This window comes from Cupressus sempervirens, chromosome 7, assembly GCF_028749045.1.
Source record: "Cupressus sempervirens isolate cs-2001-9-10 chromosome 7, ASM2874904v1, whole genome shotgun sequence".
NCBI classification, from domain to species: domain Eukaryota; kingdom Viridiplantae; phylum Streptophyta; class Pinopsida; order Cupressales; family Cupressaceae; genus Cupressus; species Cupressus sempervirens.
In genome coordinates, this window is record NC_143124.1 from 309,831,990 (window position 1) to 309,851,943 (window position 19,954).

A 19,954-nucleotide genomic window follows, 5' to 3' on the forward strand; every position below is an offset into this window, starting at 1 on the left:
AATGGACTAACTCTAGTACTTCTTTGGAAGTGTATGTTTTTCTTTTGAAGCTAGACTTGGTCATCTTCCCTAGTTGACATTGTTCAAACATTGTGTTTTCAAGTTTCTTCAATTTAGGGAACCCTCTGACTTTCTCCTTTTCGCTGATACTAATTATATTGTCAAAGTTAACATGACACAATCTTTTATGCCACAACCACACATCATCAAGTCTAACAAAAAGACAGGTTGCATCTTCCATATCTAGGTAAAATAAGTTACTCCTAGTTTTTTCACCTTTTCCTATCATATTTCCATCACTGTCATAGATCTTGGTAGTTTTGTTTCCAAATTCTACTTTGCAACCTACATTGCCTAACTGTGATACACTCAACAAGTTGTAGTTTAGTCCTTCAACATAGTATGCATTATCGCATGAAATTTTCTTTGTAAGTTTAATAGAGCCTTTTCTTTTGATTTCACATGGAGCATCATTACCAAATCTAACACTATTTCCATCATATTGAGTAAAGGTAATGAACTTACTTTTGTCTCTTGTCATGTGATGTGAGAAACAATTGTTTATGATCCACTTGTCATCATTCTTGTTCACATAGGTTACCAATATTGTTGCTTCATCTTCATCCTTATCTGATTCATCATTCATGGCCACATAGACTACTTCATCATCATTCTCATCAAAATCTTCTTCAACAATGTTTCTTTGTAGTCTTTGATATCATCTTCTCTTTTGGTCCTGTACTTGTTTCCTCCCTTGTAATTCTTCTTCTGTGTACACCTTGCAACAATATGACTTACGTCATAGGGAGCTTACCTTTGAATTTACCTTTGCCTCTATGAAATCTTCAAGCTAGTAGTGCTTCCAATTGTTCAACATCTTCCTCATTTGTGTTGCTATCATTGGATGCATTCTTTCATTTTCTTCTCTTCTTGTTTGATGTCTCCTCCTCAATCTCTTTTATTATCATCTTGGCTTTGAAAGTAGATTCAAGGTTCTTAGGTCTATAGTTATCAAAGTTGGAAAATTCAAATGCATTAACTCTTCCCATAATTCCTTCAAAGGTTAGTGTGTTCCCTTATACACACCTTAGCTCTTGGATGGCCAAAACTCTAGTAGCATAGATAGGGAGTAGAGTTCTCAAGTATTTGTTGTTGATAGTATTTTCTTCCAATTAACCACCTAGACTTCTTATTTCACTTGCCACTTCTTTCATTCTAGTAGCATATTGAGAATCATTTTCTCCTTCCTCCATTTTCGTGTCATCAAACTTTCCTTTGAGGTATTCTCTCTTTGCTCTCTAAACATTTTGATCTCCTCCATAGATATCTGATAGGACTTTCCACATCTTGAATGTAGTATCACAATCTTTGATATCATCATATTATGCATAACTAAGTGCAGATGCAATCTTCAACATTGCTTGATTATGCTCCTTACTTTTCCAAAAATCATCTGCAATAAGAGGTCTAGTTTGATTTACATGTTATATTCCAATTGAAGTTTGTGTATAGTCAACTATTGATCCAAGGTGCAATTTCATCAGACTCTACCATGCAGCAAAGTTATTTTTGTTGATCTTGGGAACTTTTCTCTTGGACATCTTGATCTTCCTGCTTCTAGTACCTTGAAACTAAATTAGCAGATGGCTCTGATACCAATTGTTAGAAATGTTTTAGAATCATTGAGGGGCGGGGGGTGAATCAGTTATTCAAGGTCCAACTTGTCCAATTCAAACTTTTTCACTAAGTGTAGTGAGCCCATTCAAGCGTACATTCATCCAAGTTTTAATATTCCTATTCAACAAGTTACTGTAAATCAACATGTAAGCATAACACAAAAAATATCAACACATAACATAGTGATTTATGTGGAATTCCAATTTGGAAAAAACCACCAGTAACATGCTACTTAATTTTCACTCTTCTAAAGTGATGCCCTATGAAAGACCTGCTCTATTAAAGGCTTACAACACACTATTAAATGTGACATTGTTAGAGGATTTAACCACCCTATTAGAAGTGGGCCTTGTTAGTGGACTTTAGAACATTTGCTTCGAATGCCACCCTGTTAAAGGATTTATAAATGACCATTAGGCCAACCTAAGTCCATAGGATTTTCCTTCTATCCTAACTAATACAATTTCTAGAGAGTGAAAATTAGAGATTTTGACATGATTACAACATACAACTCAACTTGTAGATCTCAACTCACTCTTCAGCTCTTCACATTGACTAGCCTTCAATCTCTATAACTCTGTTAGCTTTCCCTCCTTTCAAGCTTAGTCTCCTTGGGTCTCCATGCTCTATGTACTAGTGCAATCATCTCGTCTTGATCACTTGTAGAAGTAGAACCTCTGTTCTTCCTTCTCCTTGTCACCCTCCTAATGACTTTGCAACTTGGCACTTCAATAGCAGCATCAACAACATTTGCTTCTTGATCTATGAATCCTTAAATAGACATCTTGGATATCCTTTCCTACTCACTTATTTAATTTTTTAATTTCAATTTTTATGGTTTAGGTAGGATTCATTGTATCTAACCAATATTTTGTTTCCTCTAGAAACTTATTGAATAATCCTTTTGATTTCGTCCAAAAATGGTTTACATAGAATTTTGTGCCACTAGATCATCATCCTTATCCATCAACTAGTTCAAAAAATTCAATGCAAGAACTTTGTTAGCTTAGATTTGGTGAATCTTCATCATTTAAAATAATACAGTAGCTTGGCACTATTGAAATACTGGTGCTAGGCACATATTGTGTTACTCAGCATCCACTATGTTTTTACTAATGCTCAAAACTTGAAGTTCACTTGGCATCAACTTAAGATTTTCAGATGCTCAGCACCTGATACTTTGCATGGCACTTAAACTTCACTCAGCACCTGAAGATCACTTAGTACACACTAAAATCTCCTATTTCTTAGCTCCAACTAAGAATTTGCTCGGCTTCAACTAGCTTGCTCAGCAACCACTACTGAACTTAGTTTAAGCTTTGCAGTCAACCTTGTTACAACTTATTCCTCTAATATTTCTAAGTGTAACCATCCTCTATATCTTTGATTATGTTGTCATTACATCATTTAACCACTATCTTAACTTATCCTTGTACTTCATTACAACATCATAACTCAACCATTCCCTTAGGTGTTCTTGTTATATCTTGTTGATCAAATCCTCTTCATCAATCAACTAAGTTATAGTACTTGGATCTTATAAGAAAATGTCATACCTACAAGTAGTAGGTTTGACATCAATGACAAAAATGATGATTGAAAACATTCTTTATCAACCAATCTCCCTCTTTGATCTTCAACAATGATCTTTCCAATTAGATTTCCAATATAATATTCTAGAAGAACAATATGCATGGATGTAAGTACAAGTTAATTTCATTTTAATAAGTTAACACTTTCCCACTCAAGGTTAGTTTAGTTGATGGCTATAGACGGAAAAATAATGGCTAATCTTATGTTTATTTAGGAAATATTGATACCCCACTCAAAAATCATCCAAAGAGAGTTATAATCAGCTAAGGCGCTCATGCAAAGAGATCCAAATATCTAAATGGATAATAGCATGGTAGATCTAGATAATATAATAGAAATTAAGATTCAAGTTTCAAAATTTATAAGGACAAGTTGGGATCATGATCTAGCCATGATATTGCATCTTCACAAACCTTGTTTGGACAACTAGGGTTTGACCTCTACAATCCTGTAGCTCTGAGTGAAAAAAATAAGGTATAAAAATAGATGATGAATGTAATAAAGGAGGGAATAAGAAGAGACCAAATTTTGAAAAATTGAAATTTTGGATCTATATGCCAAGTGTAGAGTCAAATCATGTACAAATTATACTGAGTTAAGGTATGGATTATATCTTGAAGAGGAGTAATAGTGTTTTATTTTAGTAACATATAATTTTTTATAATGACAATTTTTTTTTGCCATTGATGTCAAAGGGTGAGATTGTTAATCCCTCAGTCATGTTGTCTATTACTTTAAAATACTTAGTAATTCATAAGTTAGAGCTATTCAACCATTACTATGACCAAGTCATCCTATGTAGGATGAGCTAACTATTGAAGACTTTTAAATATTCAAAGTTATGTGCCAAGTAGTAGTTACTATCGAGTGATCTAATGGTTAATAGGTACCGCAATGATTATTGAGTTTATTATGAACATTAGTTGATGCTAAGTGATATAGTGGTCAATTTATTCAGTCCAAAGTTCAAGCTAAAGGAAAAAATGATTAAACATTTTATGCTAAGCATTTGTGTTATGTAATCATCGAGTAACATAGTTTAACAATTTCTTTGGAATGACACAAAATTAAAGGTAAACTATATTTATCAAGTTGGAAATATGTTTTAAATATCAAGAAGGTGATTACGTGCTCAATGGAAGATCATTAATCCATATGTGAGGAAATCTACTTATTAGAAAAATATAAAGAATAAATTGTAGTGCCTACCCTAGTTTATATTTTTCTAGATATATTGTTGCTATCATTTCAGAACTCTATTAGGCCAATTTTATGTTGATGGTTAGTAGCATTGTTTTGAGACTATTAGATATTGTGTTACAAATTCAGTTGATAAATGATGAGATTGCCTAGACTGTACATTTTATGTATGCATGATGATTATTACATTATTGTCAGTTATTGATGATGTTTAGCTAAATCAATTATTATATGTGTTGTCTTATGGATACTTACCCCATACTGCATGTGTATGGTGTGCATGTTAATTTTCTTTATGTATGGCATTTATGATGTGGTTGAGGGAGTCATAGTCACCCACTTGTTGGGATCTACCTGATGCACCAGTTCCTGCCATTTCTTGTTTCGCTTAGCATATATTTATTATGCATGTACATGCATGGATTTTATGTAGGTTGTACGTATTGAGTATCAACTTCCCTAAATTTCCAGGATGAGCATACCCTATCGCACCATCTCAATGGTAAGAGGGGGGAGATAAATTCTCAAGTCCAACTACTAAACCCTTAAACCATTTGTCCTAGAAAGGTAGGACAAGTATCTAAGATGTTTTACATTCTGAATGTGTTAGATGACGTAATTTGTGATTTTAACCCCTTAGACTAATTTTGTATGGATTGTTCTATGATGGGTTTTCATATTTTATTTTTGAGGTCTTTGGTGAATTTTCTATTAATTAAGTCTAAAATTAAAAGATTTAATTAATGATTTAATTATTTTGGGAAAAATCAATAAAATATTATGATATTTTGATTTTAATTAATTAAACAGGAAAATAATTAAGTAAAAGAATTAAATAAAATAATAATAATAATAATAATAATAGTAATAGTAATAATAAAAGAGTGAAAATAAAAAGTCATAACTCTACCTAGGAGTATGCGCACCTCTTTTATGCATGTATGTCTACAACACAGGAGTTAGCACACAAAATTAAGCACATGGTGTCTACAACCTTGTGACTCATTTGAAAGGTTGGAAAGGCTTGTGCATAGTTTTCAATGCTTATCTTATCTTCTAGTTGTTTCTAGAGACATTATAGGTGCTTCTTGAGAGGTCCTTATATTCAAGCACTCCTAGTAGCTCAAGGTGCATTTTTGGTGGATCGGTGAACATTGGAGAAGGAAGGGGCTTGCTATACAAATTCTGAGGAGAAGTCAATTAGCATCAGTGTCCAGGTAGACACTTGTGATTTTGTGTATGTTATATCACCTCTTCCACTTCTTGTCTTCTTTGTGTCTTCTGAATGCTTCCCGAGGATTTCATATTTCAATTATATGCATTCTTGTCATGGATATTTAAATTTCTATATGAGAAAACCACATCATGTGTAGATCTATAGAATTTGTTGGATTTAGGGTTTAAATGCTTATGGATGAATCTTATTAGAGGATTAAATAGGTGAATTTTAAAAGGGATATGTTGTACTCATGCATTGGATTCGATCATGATCTTTATTATATTTATTATAAATGAAATTTTATTAATATTTTTGCTTCTTTTAATAATTAATTATCCTATAGTATTTTAGATTATGTAAATTTAATTTAATTGGATTTAATTTTTTCCAGGATGAAGGATAGATAATAATGAGGAGAAATTTATAATCGCTCATGTTAGATTTGTAATGTGTCCTATTGGTACACGATGAGGGTTACTGTCTAAGGGCACTTTAGAACATTGATTTAAATGAGTTAAGGAGAGAAAAATCTTTAACCTATTGAAACTAATAGATGGGTTAGTTATAAGGAAGACGAACAATTTTCCTTCACTTGATATCTAAATCTGAAATGAAAACTAAAACCCCACAAACAACTATGAGATTTTAATGAAACAAAAACATGTGCTTGCATTTTGTGTTTTCTTTATACTATCTTTTTGGTTTTTTTTGGGTTGAGTAGATTGTTGACCAATTATAGGACATTTACAAGAGGCTTGGGGGTTATGATTTGTGATGTCATGATGATGTATTTTGATCTCAATCTTTTTAAACCCAACCATGGTTATGTGATGGTGTGCTCTATGGTGTGTGTGGTTTAATGATTGATATTACTTCCAATCTTCCTGCGTAAGCTATGATATATTTAACCACTTTTGAGTAATCAATCAGTTGTATTTGGATTACTTTCTAGTTTCCTTGATGGCACTGAAGTGTTTGTTTAATCTTGATGATGTCATGTTGTGACATGTATAACTTGACCATTTTGGAAGTCTTTGATTTGTTTTAGTTTGAGATATTTTTCGGTTGCTCATTAAGAACAGATGGAGACTGTGAATTGTCATTTGATGCTTTTTAGTTGCTCATAGAGAACTAATATGTTATTATGATTCTCTTAATGATGTCTTCTAGTTTCCTGTATAGGAGTAAGATAATTCTGTGATTTTGTAATTTCATGAGCTTAGGGTAGGTTATCTACATGTAGTGTTGGGAAGTGGCTTGTAATGGGGGTCGGGGCCCTAAGTGGTTACTGGGGTAACTCATTGTATATTATTTAATAAGTGAAACCATTACACTAAATACTAACTTAAATAAACCTAATAAGATAATTGTTTGTTCTTGCCCATGCCTCGAGTGCTAGTATAGACTAGGATGGGAATAGGGAGAATGCTTGGTTGTGACCATGCATTTGGTAGTATGTCTTATTAGTATGAGAGGATACCAGTGACCACATACGGATCACTAGGGGACCAGGGTCTATTAAGAGACTACCAGGGTAACTCTAGCATGATTCGTTCAATAACACTTTCCCACTTACATAGTAGATTTCCTATGTGTCTTGTGTGCCTCTGGTTATAGGTGTCAACCCTTTATGTTGGAACCTTTGAGTTAGTATACTTTTAGGATTCCTGGACTTAGAGAGTACTTGAACTATGTGATTTCATAACCTATTTTGGGACTTGAGATTATCTCTTTAGCGCAGTGGGAGTGGGCCATTTAGGATATACGCAGTTGGGTGGTAGTACTTTTTTCACTCTTACCATTTGAGATCCATATAAGACATCATGGTTCGAGCATTCTTTGTTGGCATTTATCTTCATTCTATTCTTGGATTATTATGATGGTCATGTATCCTTATATTGATGATTAGCAATGATAGATGATGTTATTTACTTATCTTATGCCTTATTTTGCATGATTAGATTTCTTATGCATATGTTGTAGCATGTTAGATTTCTTTCTACATATGATGTAGTATGTTTTAGGAGTGAAATTCCTACTATTGTAATACTAATGATCTCTTTGGTGACTTGGGATGTTATGCAGGGAGGGATGGCTAGGGGCCACGATGGTCTAATGATGCTATTGATGGTTGGGAGGAACCGTGCACTTAGATAATTTTGTTTTATGATATATGGATGTTATATCTTTTATGATGATATTTTGTGTATGGTAGATGGTTTCATTTACTTTAATGTACTTTATTTTCACATATGTATGTTCTTTTAAGCCTTTCATACCCTATGACATGTACAGTGGATGATTGAGCAATCTAAAAACTAATTTATTAAGGGACATTTGGAACAAAAGTATATTGTTTAGGAATGTTGGACTTTTCATTATTATTTTTTGTGGATGTGGTATTAGATGGAATTAATATTAGTTAATTTAAATGTGATTCAACATTAAGGGATCCTTAAGGAATGTAACCTGTTATGTATGTTTATGTATGCTTTCAGTTCAATGTTGTTATTGCTTCCGTTACTATGTGTATGTTGTGAATGGTTTAACTTTCTTGTTTCAAAAATAAAAAAAATGCTACCAAACTTTGTGAGACTTTATGTTAATTCTTTTGGATCCCTTGGTGGTGTGTTTCATCTAGTATTAGAGCTCAAGTTTCTAAATTGGGAACTTTTGGTATATTGGAACATCACTAGTTGTCAACTAGTTGAAAAAAAACAAGGACTTTGAACTATCATGTGTATCTCTTTTAAACTGAAACTTGAAACTAGGTGAACTAAAATAGAACTTAAACTATTACATGCATATGTTTCACACTTCCACACTTAGTTGTTAAAATAGAAAATGTTACTTAAACCTAAATGTAAGAAAAACTAAAATTGAACTTAGTCTATAGCTTTACAGTAGCATGCTTTATGGTTGTAATAGTATTTTGCATCTTGGATATTGTTGTAGGATGGTATTTGGGATGAGGTCTTTTGTTACAGGCCATGGTAGAGGTTGTGGTAGGGACAATGGACATGGTAGAGCTATCAGTGTCCATGAGTCTATCCGCAAAGGGCCTACTCAACAAGAGAGTAGAGGAGAGCATGTTAGTGACAGCAATGTGAGGCCTTGCCTCGACCCATCATAGCTTAGATGATACATTGTTATTATGATACTCATGACTCGATATGTCATGATATTATTTGATCCACTAAATATTATTATGCTATTTTATGATGAGTGATGCTTTACTTTTAGATATTTTATTTAGTCATTTAATGCTTTATGAACATGTCTAATGACAAAGTAAATGAATGCAGAACTAACACTTTGATTATGCAATTTTAATGGTCAAAATATGAGTAGAATGAGATAAACAATTGATTATTAGAAAGATGGATGTTTTAAATTTACATGATTTTCCTGGTACATAATTTACATATATGCATGTGATTCTTGAACTATTGATGTGTGTAGGATATTTAACTGGGAAACCTAATGGAAAGACGGAACGGAACCCCTTATTAATTTGTGCTATTTTTGTATTGTCTTTCTTTGAAGGTTGTTATATAGTCTTAAAATTCTCCTAGTTTTTTTTTGGGTTCTATTAAGTCTTTAAGGCCTAAAAACATTAAATTTAAGTATCCTAGGGGTAAGGGTATGGGTTGGGAGTACTTTCCACCCCCTTAGCCTCTTAGGTTGACTTTTAGGGTCACTCAAAAACCCTACTTTTGGTTGACTGCGAAAATTGACTTGTCTCCTCCATGACTTGGTGACTCAAACTCCACCTTGGGGTTACCTAACGTTTAGTTGAGCTAGGATCACATTTAGAGGCTTTTTGGAGAAGTTTTGTTTTTATTACCCAATCTCTCTCTCTCTCTCTCTCTCTCTCTCTCTCTCTCTCTCTCTCTCTCTCTCTCTCTCTCGCTCTTTATCTCATGCCCTACCTCCTCTGAGAACCTGTGCTTCCCTTTCAGGAATTTTTTGCCTTGGCTGTACTATAGTTGCTATCCTCTACTGGACTATGCCAATCAGTGTCTGGAGGGCATCCAAAATGTCCTAATTTAGGTTCAGTGGTGGAGGTGGTGGTAGAAGTGGTGGTGGCCCATCCTCTTGTCCCACTCTACCACCTCTCACCCTATGACATCTACCTCAACGGTTGCTTCATTTAACAAAAGGCATCCTACACAATTAAAGTTTTAGTTAAGTTTAGAAGCATAATGGTTTAAGATGCCTAGTGTTGAAACACAAGCTCTGATACAATATGGTGATTGATGTCTCCTATTGAGAAAATCCACCTCCCCCCTATTTTGGTTCAATGCTGAACCTATTGTGCAAAATAAGGTTGAGAATGCATGCTTGAATTGGTCATCATATATGTTGTTTTACCTTCGGGTCAGTTCTTGTCTTCCCATGGATCCCTTGATGCATTGAAGACATTGGAAAAGATCTCTTGTGAAAGACCTAGAAGAGAATTCAATTGAATTGTAACATTATGTAAAAATGTATTATAAGTTTTGATGTATTTGGAAAAGACATCGGGTTTTCTTATTGGTTCTTTCCTGGTGGAGCCTTGAACCAGATTAATTAATAGAGAGAAAGGATTTAGAAAGTCTCCTTGCATTGTATCTTATGTTATTTCAATTCTTGTGTATGTTGTGGAAAAATAGATTAAATGGTGATGATTAATAACAAAAAAATTAAAGTTCAATTATAGTAAGGAAGAAATTATGTTATGTTGAAAATTTGATACATATTGTGATTATTGGAAACAAAAATATCTTAAATTGTTGATAAACTAAATTATTCAATCCCCCTTGTTAAACTAGATAATTGGTAAAATCAAATTTGGAAGGAAAATATACACCCTTTGTTAAAAATATAGTTTAAAAAAAATAGGAAGAGGACCAGCACCTAAAAAAAATTTTATTGGCAAAAAAAAAAGTATACTCCCAGGAGAAAAATGCTCTCTGGAATTTGTATGGAGGGGAGATTTAATTCACTAAGAAACAAAGCATATTCTATATTGATTCCTTTTTAAGAAAATGATTACTAAATTCTTTAAATAAAAGAAAGGAATAAGTTGTTGGTGTCAACAAATGCATTAATACGAAAAAAAAAAAAAAAAAAACATACCCGAAGGCACTCCTTAATGCTTTTCTCTCAACAACAAAACTTTTGGCAATTACTCCAATAGCTACCTAGCCTATAATTGATTCATGTTATCAATCACCTCCTTGTTATTACAAGCGCAAACCTAGTGGATTAAGTTAGCAGTTAATACCATCCATCATGAGGGGGTAAGGTACTTGTCTTAGGCTTCAAGTCTAGTAAGATTATTAAATAAAAAATTATGTAACTACATCTTTTAGATTATTCTTTCCCCCACCTCTCCCTTGTTTTGAATTTCCAAGTGGGATGCTAGGCATTGGGAATCATCCACCCACCTGCCACTATATGGATAACCCTACACAAGGATCCATGTCGCATCAAATAAGAAAAGTAAATTTAAAAATCCCCAAAGTCACCTTGTAACTTCCCACTCCCTCTCCCAATGCACTTCCCTCTGTTTTGTCTCACCCTGCACACAATGGGTGGGGCAACTTTCTGCACTCAGCAGACTTGGGGTAGCGTGCTAATGTTTGGGGCAGTGTGAGGCATCATGGGAGAAGGTCAAGTTGGTGGCTGGGCCACTTGGCAAATAGGGAGTGGGTAAGGAGTCTAGGTTAGTGAAATGTTTGTTTTGCTAGTAGTTTGTTTTGTTGATGGGTTTAAGTTGTAGATTAGTATGTATATTAAATTTTTTTAATTAATGTTATCTTATATTAATGAGATTCAATTTTATTTATGATTGAGTGTTATGTAAGGCATAGTAGTTAGTAAGTAAATTGAATAGAAATTTTCAAATTTGTTGAGTTAGTAAATATATGAGTTAATGTTACTAAATTCTATTAGTTTAGGAATATGTATTTTTTTTAGCATCATCTTTGTAGGTAGTTAGCTTAGATTTAGTAGTGGTTAGTAATTGTTATGATAAATTTTACTAATGGGAACTTTAATTTAGATAATTTAAATTGAAGGTGAATTCATTCATATGTTCTCAGATGAAGATTATTATATGGGTTAGCATCAGTTCATTATTAAATAGTTTTCACATTAAACGTCCTTTTGTTTTATTAATTTAATATGTGCTTGGGTATTAGTTATAGGTTAATTATATGTTGCAAATATGAGTTATTTAGTGATGTTAACGACTCTATCAATTTTAATGTTGGATTGGTAGATTGTGATAGTTTGTTTTTATTTCATCATCAAACCATGTTTAATCGAATTTATATTGATTTTGTCTTTAGGAACGTTTTATTAGAATTATGGATTAAATAAATTATGATTTGAACCATATAAATTTGAAATAAAGTATTATTATGAATGTATTGACACATTAATTAGTAAGTTCTTTTGAAATCAATTTTGAATAATGTTAAGTATATTGATAATATAATAATGAATATGTGTCGTTGTCAATTTAATAATGAGAGTTAAGTTTAACATATTATTCCTTGTGGCTATAAGATCTAGATGACATGTAGTGAACCTATTTTTACACTCGCAAATCAGCTCTTAAACTATTGTGAACCTAATTATTATTTAAAAATAAATAGAAATTGTGTTTTCACCCTCATATTTTGGGCATGACAAGCAGGAAGAGAACCTTAGAGGGGACCAAGCTAAGTCTGAGGAGGTTGACTTGAGACAGATGATGCAAACCATTCTTGATTATCTACTTCCTATTCATGATCAACATAGAGTACATTAGTCAGAATATGAGCATAGATCTAGGTCTAGGAGGCCTCAAAGGGATTGACATAGATCTATTGTATCTGCTTAGATGAAGGACCTTTTAGGATCCAAGGTCAAGCCCTTTAACAGGTAAGGTTCTAGATATGTGGCCAAATAGTGGCTTATTGCCCTTGATAAGATTTTTTCCATGCAAGACTTTGATAGTAATGTTAAAGCAAGATTTTCCATTACTAATCTAGAGAATTTTCGGGCCACTTGGTGGACAATTAAGAAAAAGAAGTTGGGCATAGATATGAACATTGTCACTTGGGAGCTATTCTTCGAGAGCTTCCATGAGAATTTCCTACCAGAGGAATGGAAGTAGCAAAGAGCATATGAGTTCAATAACCCTAGATAGTACTCTATGACTATAACAGAGTATGGCTGCAAATTTTATGAGCTCATGTCCTTTTTGGGATTCAGTGACAACTCATCTCAGTTGACATAGCACTTCATTAGAGGTTTGAACAACCATATAATTGGGGGTGTTAAGGTATTTGAACCTAAAACCCTTAAGGATGCGGCATGATGAGCCATCCTTATAGAACAAAGTGTCAACCTTGGACAAGGAGGTTTTGTGGGAGTGCCTACAACATCAAGATCACAGGGAAACCACAACTCAAGTGAAAAAATGAAGACTCCTTTTCCTAAGGGGAAACAATATTAGCAACAGCCTTAGCAGACATAGTAGAAGAGATCATACCCTCAGGCTCAAGGTGGTGGAAAAAGTTCTAACACTAAGAACAACCGCAATACTTGATGCAATAAAAAAAATCAGCACACTTAGCTTGCTCAGAGCTGTCAATCTTTTGCTAATAGGGATAGGTACTAGTAATCAAATGTGCCACCTATAGGGAGAGGATCTAGAAGAAGTACATTATATTTCACATGTGGGTAGGTTGGATATTTTTTAGCTCACTGTCCATAGTGAGCACCTCAGTATTTAGGTCCTAGGACAATAGCATCAAAGCCCATAGTTGGAGATGTAGGTAGAGCTCATAGAGTGTTTGCAGCAATAGATCACCATCAGGAAAACCATTAGGGGATGATGGTTGAAACCACAGGAGCTATTCGACGTACATCTCTCTCAGTGTTGTTTGATTTAGGTGCTACAAATTCTTTTATTTCTCCATCTCTAGTTGCTAAGTGTAAGCTAGAAGCGATTAAGCAAGATCATGTTTGGCAAGTGGAACTAACCTCAAGCACTAAGGTCTATATAGATTCTGTAGTTCATAAGTGTGGGCTTAGCATAGGAGGATTTGATATTGTAGTTGACCTTCGGGTTATACCTCTTGCCTCCTATGATGTGGTTTTACATATGGATTTGCTTGGCTCTCATAGGGCTAGTATAAACTGTAAGAAGAAGATTATTATGTGTTAGGATGACCAAGGGAAGGATGTGAAGATTGTTGGGATACCGAGACCTATATCTCTATGGATGATTTTTACTATGCAATTGAAGTAGAGTTTCCATAAGGGATGTTAGATATTTAATACTATGGTAAATGAGCCCTATGAGGAAGATCCTATGAGAAAGACTTTAGATCACCCTTTTTTATAGGAGTATGTAGATGTTTTTTCAAGTGAGATTTTGGGCACGCCCCCAAAGAGGGACATTGATTTCAGCATTGACCTCATTCTAGGAGTGGAGCCTATCTCTAGAGCTCCTTATCATTTGACTACATAGGAATTGGGTGAGTTACATCTTCAGCTAGAGGAACTTTTTTCCAAAGGGAGTATCCGACCTAGTGTATCACCATGGGGAACTCCAGTGCTCTTTGTGAAAAAAAAATGGTTTTTTGTGCCTTTGTATTGATTATAGACAACTAAATAAGGTGACAATAAATAACAAGTAACCTCTACCAAGGATCAATTATTTATTTGATCAAATCAAAGGAGCTACAGTATTCTTCAATATTGACCTTAAGTCAGGATACTATTAGCTTTACATAAAGGAAATCGGCATTCACAATACCACCTTCTGAACTCATTATGGACACTATGAGTTCACAGCAGTACCTTTTGGGCTAGCAAATGCTCCATAAGTTTTCATGAGCTTGATGAATAGGGTATTCCAATCTTATCTTGATATATTTGTACTTGTGTTCCTTGATTATATATTGATATATTTGAAGTCTTAGAAGGAGCATGAGGAACATCTGCAATTGGTTTTGCAGTGCTTGAGAGATAATCAACTTTATGCCAATGCGGGTAAGTGTGAATTCTTCCAATTAGAGGTACAATATTTAGGGCATGTCATATCAGGTGATGGTATTTCTATAGATCTTACAAAGATCTAGGCAATAGTAGATAGGCCTACACCTGCTACTAAGTTGGAGATTCATAGTTTCATGGGTCTAGGTGGTTATTATCGAATATTTGTCCAAAACTTCTCCAAAATAGCACATCTTATCACTTCCCTTCAGAGGAAAGGAAAGAAGTTTATATGGACAGGGAAATGTGAGGAAGTAGTTTGGAAGCTGAAGGAGCTTTTGACCAGTGCAAGGATCTTAGCAGTGCTTGATCTAGAAGGTGATTTCATGGTGTGTACAGATGCTTCACTTGAGGGGATTGGAGCGATTTTGATGGAGAATGGATAAGTTATTGCATATGATTCACGTAAGCTCAAGGATCATGAGTTGAATTATACTACACATGAATTTGAGTTAGCAGTGATAGTTCATGCTTTGACAAGGTGGAGATATTTCTTTTTGGGGCACAAATTTGAATTACATAGTGATCATCAAAATCTTCAGTACATTTTCACTCAACCTAATTTGAATGCTCACTAGAGGCAATGGATGGAATTTCTATGTGAATATGACTTTGAGCTAAAGTACCTTCAAGGGAAGGAGAATGTGGTGATAGATTCTTTGAGTCACAGGAGACATTTAATGTCATCTATGACTCTTAGTGTTGATTTGAGGAGTCAAATTCTTCAAGCACTTCCTATAGAATCATGGTACCAGGAGGTGTGCAGAGAAATAGATTCAGGAAGACCTTTGGAGGGTAAGTTTTCAAGCTATGTCCTAGAGTCAAATGGCCATTTGAGACATTTAGGAAGGATTTATGTGCCACTACTGGATGAGCTTCACACCTTGATTCTAGTATAGGCCCATTGTGGACCTTGCTCGGCACATCCAGGTGTCAAGAAGGTGCATGAAAATTTGTGATATTTATTCTATTGGTCTGGGATGAAGTGTGACATTTTTTATTATGTGGCTAGGTCTCTTGAGTGTCAAAGAGTTAAGGCAGAACACCAGCATTCAACAAGACTCTTGCAACTAAATCTCACTCCTTCATGGAAGTAGGAAATCATCTCTATGAACTTCATAGTAAGATTACCTATGACTACTCATCATCATAATGCTATCATGGTCACCATTGATCAATTGACTAAGGTAGCACATTTTTCACCAATTAGGTCTTGCTACATGATAGATTTGATAGCTAATGTGTTCATGTGTGACATCATGAGACTACATGGTATTCCCTAAAAGATCATTTCAGACAGGGATCCTATATTCACATCCTCATTCTGGACATTGCTACATTAGGAGCTTGGAGCACAATTGAATTTTAGTTTGGCATATCATCTAGAGATAGATGGTCAGACAGAGAGAGTGAATCAGGTTCTAGAAGATATGTTAAGGATGTATGTGATGGATAGGTAGACACATTGGGAGGACTATCTCTACCTGGTGGAGTTTTCTTACAACAATGGGTATCAAAATTCTATTGGCATGGCACCATTCCAAGCTTTATATGGACGTCCTTGTCATACACCTTTGTGTTGGGATAGTCTTCAGGATCACATCCTATTGGGTTCTAAGATGGTTCGTGATATGGAGCAACAAGTAGTGTGTATCCATGAGCACTTGACTACGGCATAGGATAAACAGAAAAAGTATGTTGATGCACATAGGATAGATAAGAAGTTTTCTGTGGGAGACAAGGTATTCTTGAGAGTGCATCTATGAAAGAGTTCAATCCATTATGGAAAGGGTTCAAAGCTGGCACCTTTCTTTGTGGGACCATTTGAGATTCTTGAGAGGATTGGCCCAGTTGCCTATCACCTTGTTTTACTGCCCAGCCTAGCTCACATTCATGATGTTTTCCATGTTTCCGTACTTAGACAGTATATCCATAATTTAGTGCATGTTCTTGATTGGAATGCATTGCAGGTACAGGATAGGTAGCTGGCTTTGGAGCTAATTCATATTCTGGAGTACCAGGAGTTGATCCTTAGGGCTCAAACCATTGAGCATGTAAGGGTCCAATGGGACCCTACTGATGACTCTTTAGCTACATGGGAGGATGCAGCTAGATTATAGGATTTATATCCCTACTTCTTTGTAGGCTTCCAGGAGTAAGCCTAATCTTGGGTGGTGGATGTAGTGCTTGCCCTAGTTCACATTTTTCTAGTTACATTGTTTCGATAATTGCCAAACTCTGTTAGGCCAATTTTATGTTGATGGTTAGTAGCATTATTTTGAGATTATCAAATATTGTGTTACAGATTCAGTTGATAAATTATGAGATTACTTAGACTCTACATTTCATGTATGCATGATGATTATTATATTATTCTTAGTTATTGATGATATTTGCCTAAATGGATTAGTATATGTGTTGTCTTATGGATACTTACCCCATACTACATGCGTATGGTGTGTGTGTTTGTTTTCTTTATGTATGGCATTTCTCATGTGGTTAAGGAAGGGAGTCATAATCACCTACTAGTCGGGATCTGCATGATGCACCACTTCCTTCCATTGCCTATTTAGCTTAGCATATATATATATTATGTATGTACATGCATGGATGTTATGCATGTTGCAGGTACTAGGTATCAATTTTTTTGAATTGCCAGGATGAGCGTACCCTATTGCACTATCTCAATGGTAAGAGAGGGGAGATAAATTCTCAAGTCCAACTCCTGAATCCTAAAACCATTTGTCCTAGAAAGGTAGGACAAGTATCTGAGATGTTTTACCTTCTAAATGCATTGGATGATGTAATTCATGATTTTAACTCCTTAGACTGATTTTGTATGGATTGTTCTATGATGGGTTTTCATATTTTATTTTGGAGGTCTTTGGTGAATTTTCTATTAATTAAGTCTAAAATTAAAAGATTTAATTATTTTGGGAAAAATTAATATAAAACTATGATATTTTTATATTTTGATTATATTAATTAAATGGGAAATTAATTAAGTAAAAGAATTAAATTAAAGAAATTCAATAATAATAATAATAATAATAATAAAAATAAAAGAGTTAAAGTAAAAAGTAATAACTCTACCTAGGAGTATGCACACCTCTTTTATGCATTTATGTCTACAACATAGGAGTTAGCATACAAAATTAAGCACATGGTGTCTCCAACCTTGTGACTCATCTATAAGGTTGGAAAAGGCTTGTGCATAGTTGTCAATGCTTATCTTATCTTTTGGTTGTTTCTAGAGACATTCTAGGTGCTTCCTGTGAGGTCCTTATATTCAGGCACTCCTAGTAGCTTGGGGTACATTTTTTGTGGATCTGTGAACATTGGAGAAGGAAGGGGCTTGCTCTATAGACTATGAGGAGAAGTGAATTAGCATTAGTGTCTTATTTCACCTCTTCCACTTCCTGTCTTCTTCGTGTCTTTTGAATGCTTCCTAAAGATTTCATATTTCAGTTATATGCATTCTTGTCATGAATATTTAAATTTATGTATGAGAAAACCACATCATGCGTAATCTAAGAAATATTATTAGATTGGGGTTTAAATTCTTATGGACGAATCTTATTAGAGGGATTAAATAGGTGAATTTAAAAAGGGATACCTTGTACTCATGCATTACATTTGATCATATATATATATATATAACTTCTTTTAAAATAAATTTAGTTGTTAATGGAACGATCATTATAGGGGAATGTTTATATTACAAAAAATGTGAATGTATTGGAAAAGCATTTTCTTTTTAAAAAATTATATACATTCTACAAACATTAATTGAAAATGTTTATAAAAAAATAAAAATTAATTTTAATATGGGAGGGACAAAACCCATGCCCTATTTACTCCACAGGTCGCAGAGTACCTGTCGTCACAGGTACTATGATGATAGGGGTACATTGTACTCGTTGTCATCATAGGCCCTATGACGGTAGGGCACTTTATATTATTAAATATTAATAATTTTTAAATATCAATTATTATTATATATATATATATATTTATATTAATAATTAGCAATTATAATATTTATTATGAATGAAATTTTAGTAATAGTTTTTCTTGTTTTAATAATTAATTATCCTATAGTATTTTAGATTATATTTATTTTATTTAATTGGATTTAATTGGTTCCATGATGAAGGATAGATAATAATGAGGAAAAATTTGTAATCACTCATGTTAGATTTGTAATGTGTCCTATTGGTACATGATGGGGGTTATTGTCTAAGGGCACTTTAGAAAGTTAATTTATATGAGTTAAGGGGGGGGGGGGGGGAATCTTTAACTTATTGATACTAATAGATGGGTTAGTTATAAGGAAGACGAACAATTTTCCTTCACTTGATATCTAAATCTAAAATGAAAACTAAAACTCCACACTTAACTATGAGATTTTAACAAAAGAAAAACTTGTGATTGCATTTTGTGTTTTCTCTATGCCATCTATTTGGAGGTTTTTGGGTTGACTAGATTATTGACTAGTTATAGGACATTTACCAGAGGCTCGAGGGTTATGATTTGTGATGTCGTGCTGATGTCTTTTGATCTTGATCCTTTTAAACCCAATCATGGTTATGTGAGGGCATGCTATATGGTGTGTGTGGTTTATTGATTGATATTGCCTCTAGTCTTCTTGTGTAAGATATGATATATGTAACCACATTTGATTCATCGATCGGTTGTATTTTGATTACTTTCCAGTCACCTTGATGGGACTGAAGTGTTTGTTTAATCTTTATGATGTCATGTTGTGACATGCATGACTTGACCATTTTGAAACTCTTTGATTAGTTTTATTTTGAGATATTTTTTGATTGCTCAATAAGAACCGATGGACATTGTGAATTTTCATTTGATGCTTTTTAGTTGCTTGCAGAGAGCTAATATGTTATTATGATTATCTTTATGATTCCTTCTACTCACTTGTATAGGACTGAGGTAATTCTGTGATTTTTTGATTTCATGAGCTTAGGGTAGGTTATCTACATGTAGTGTCAAGAAGTGGCTTGCAATGAGGGCCTAGGCCTTAAGTGGCTGCCAGGGTAACTCATTGTAAGTTGTTTAATAACTGAAAAAATTACACTAAATATTGACTTATATTAACCTAATAAGATAATTGTTTTTTCTTTCCCATGCCTCAAGTGCTAGTATAGACTAGGATGGAAGTAGAGAGAACACTTGGTTGTGACCATGCATTCAGTAGTATGCCTC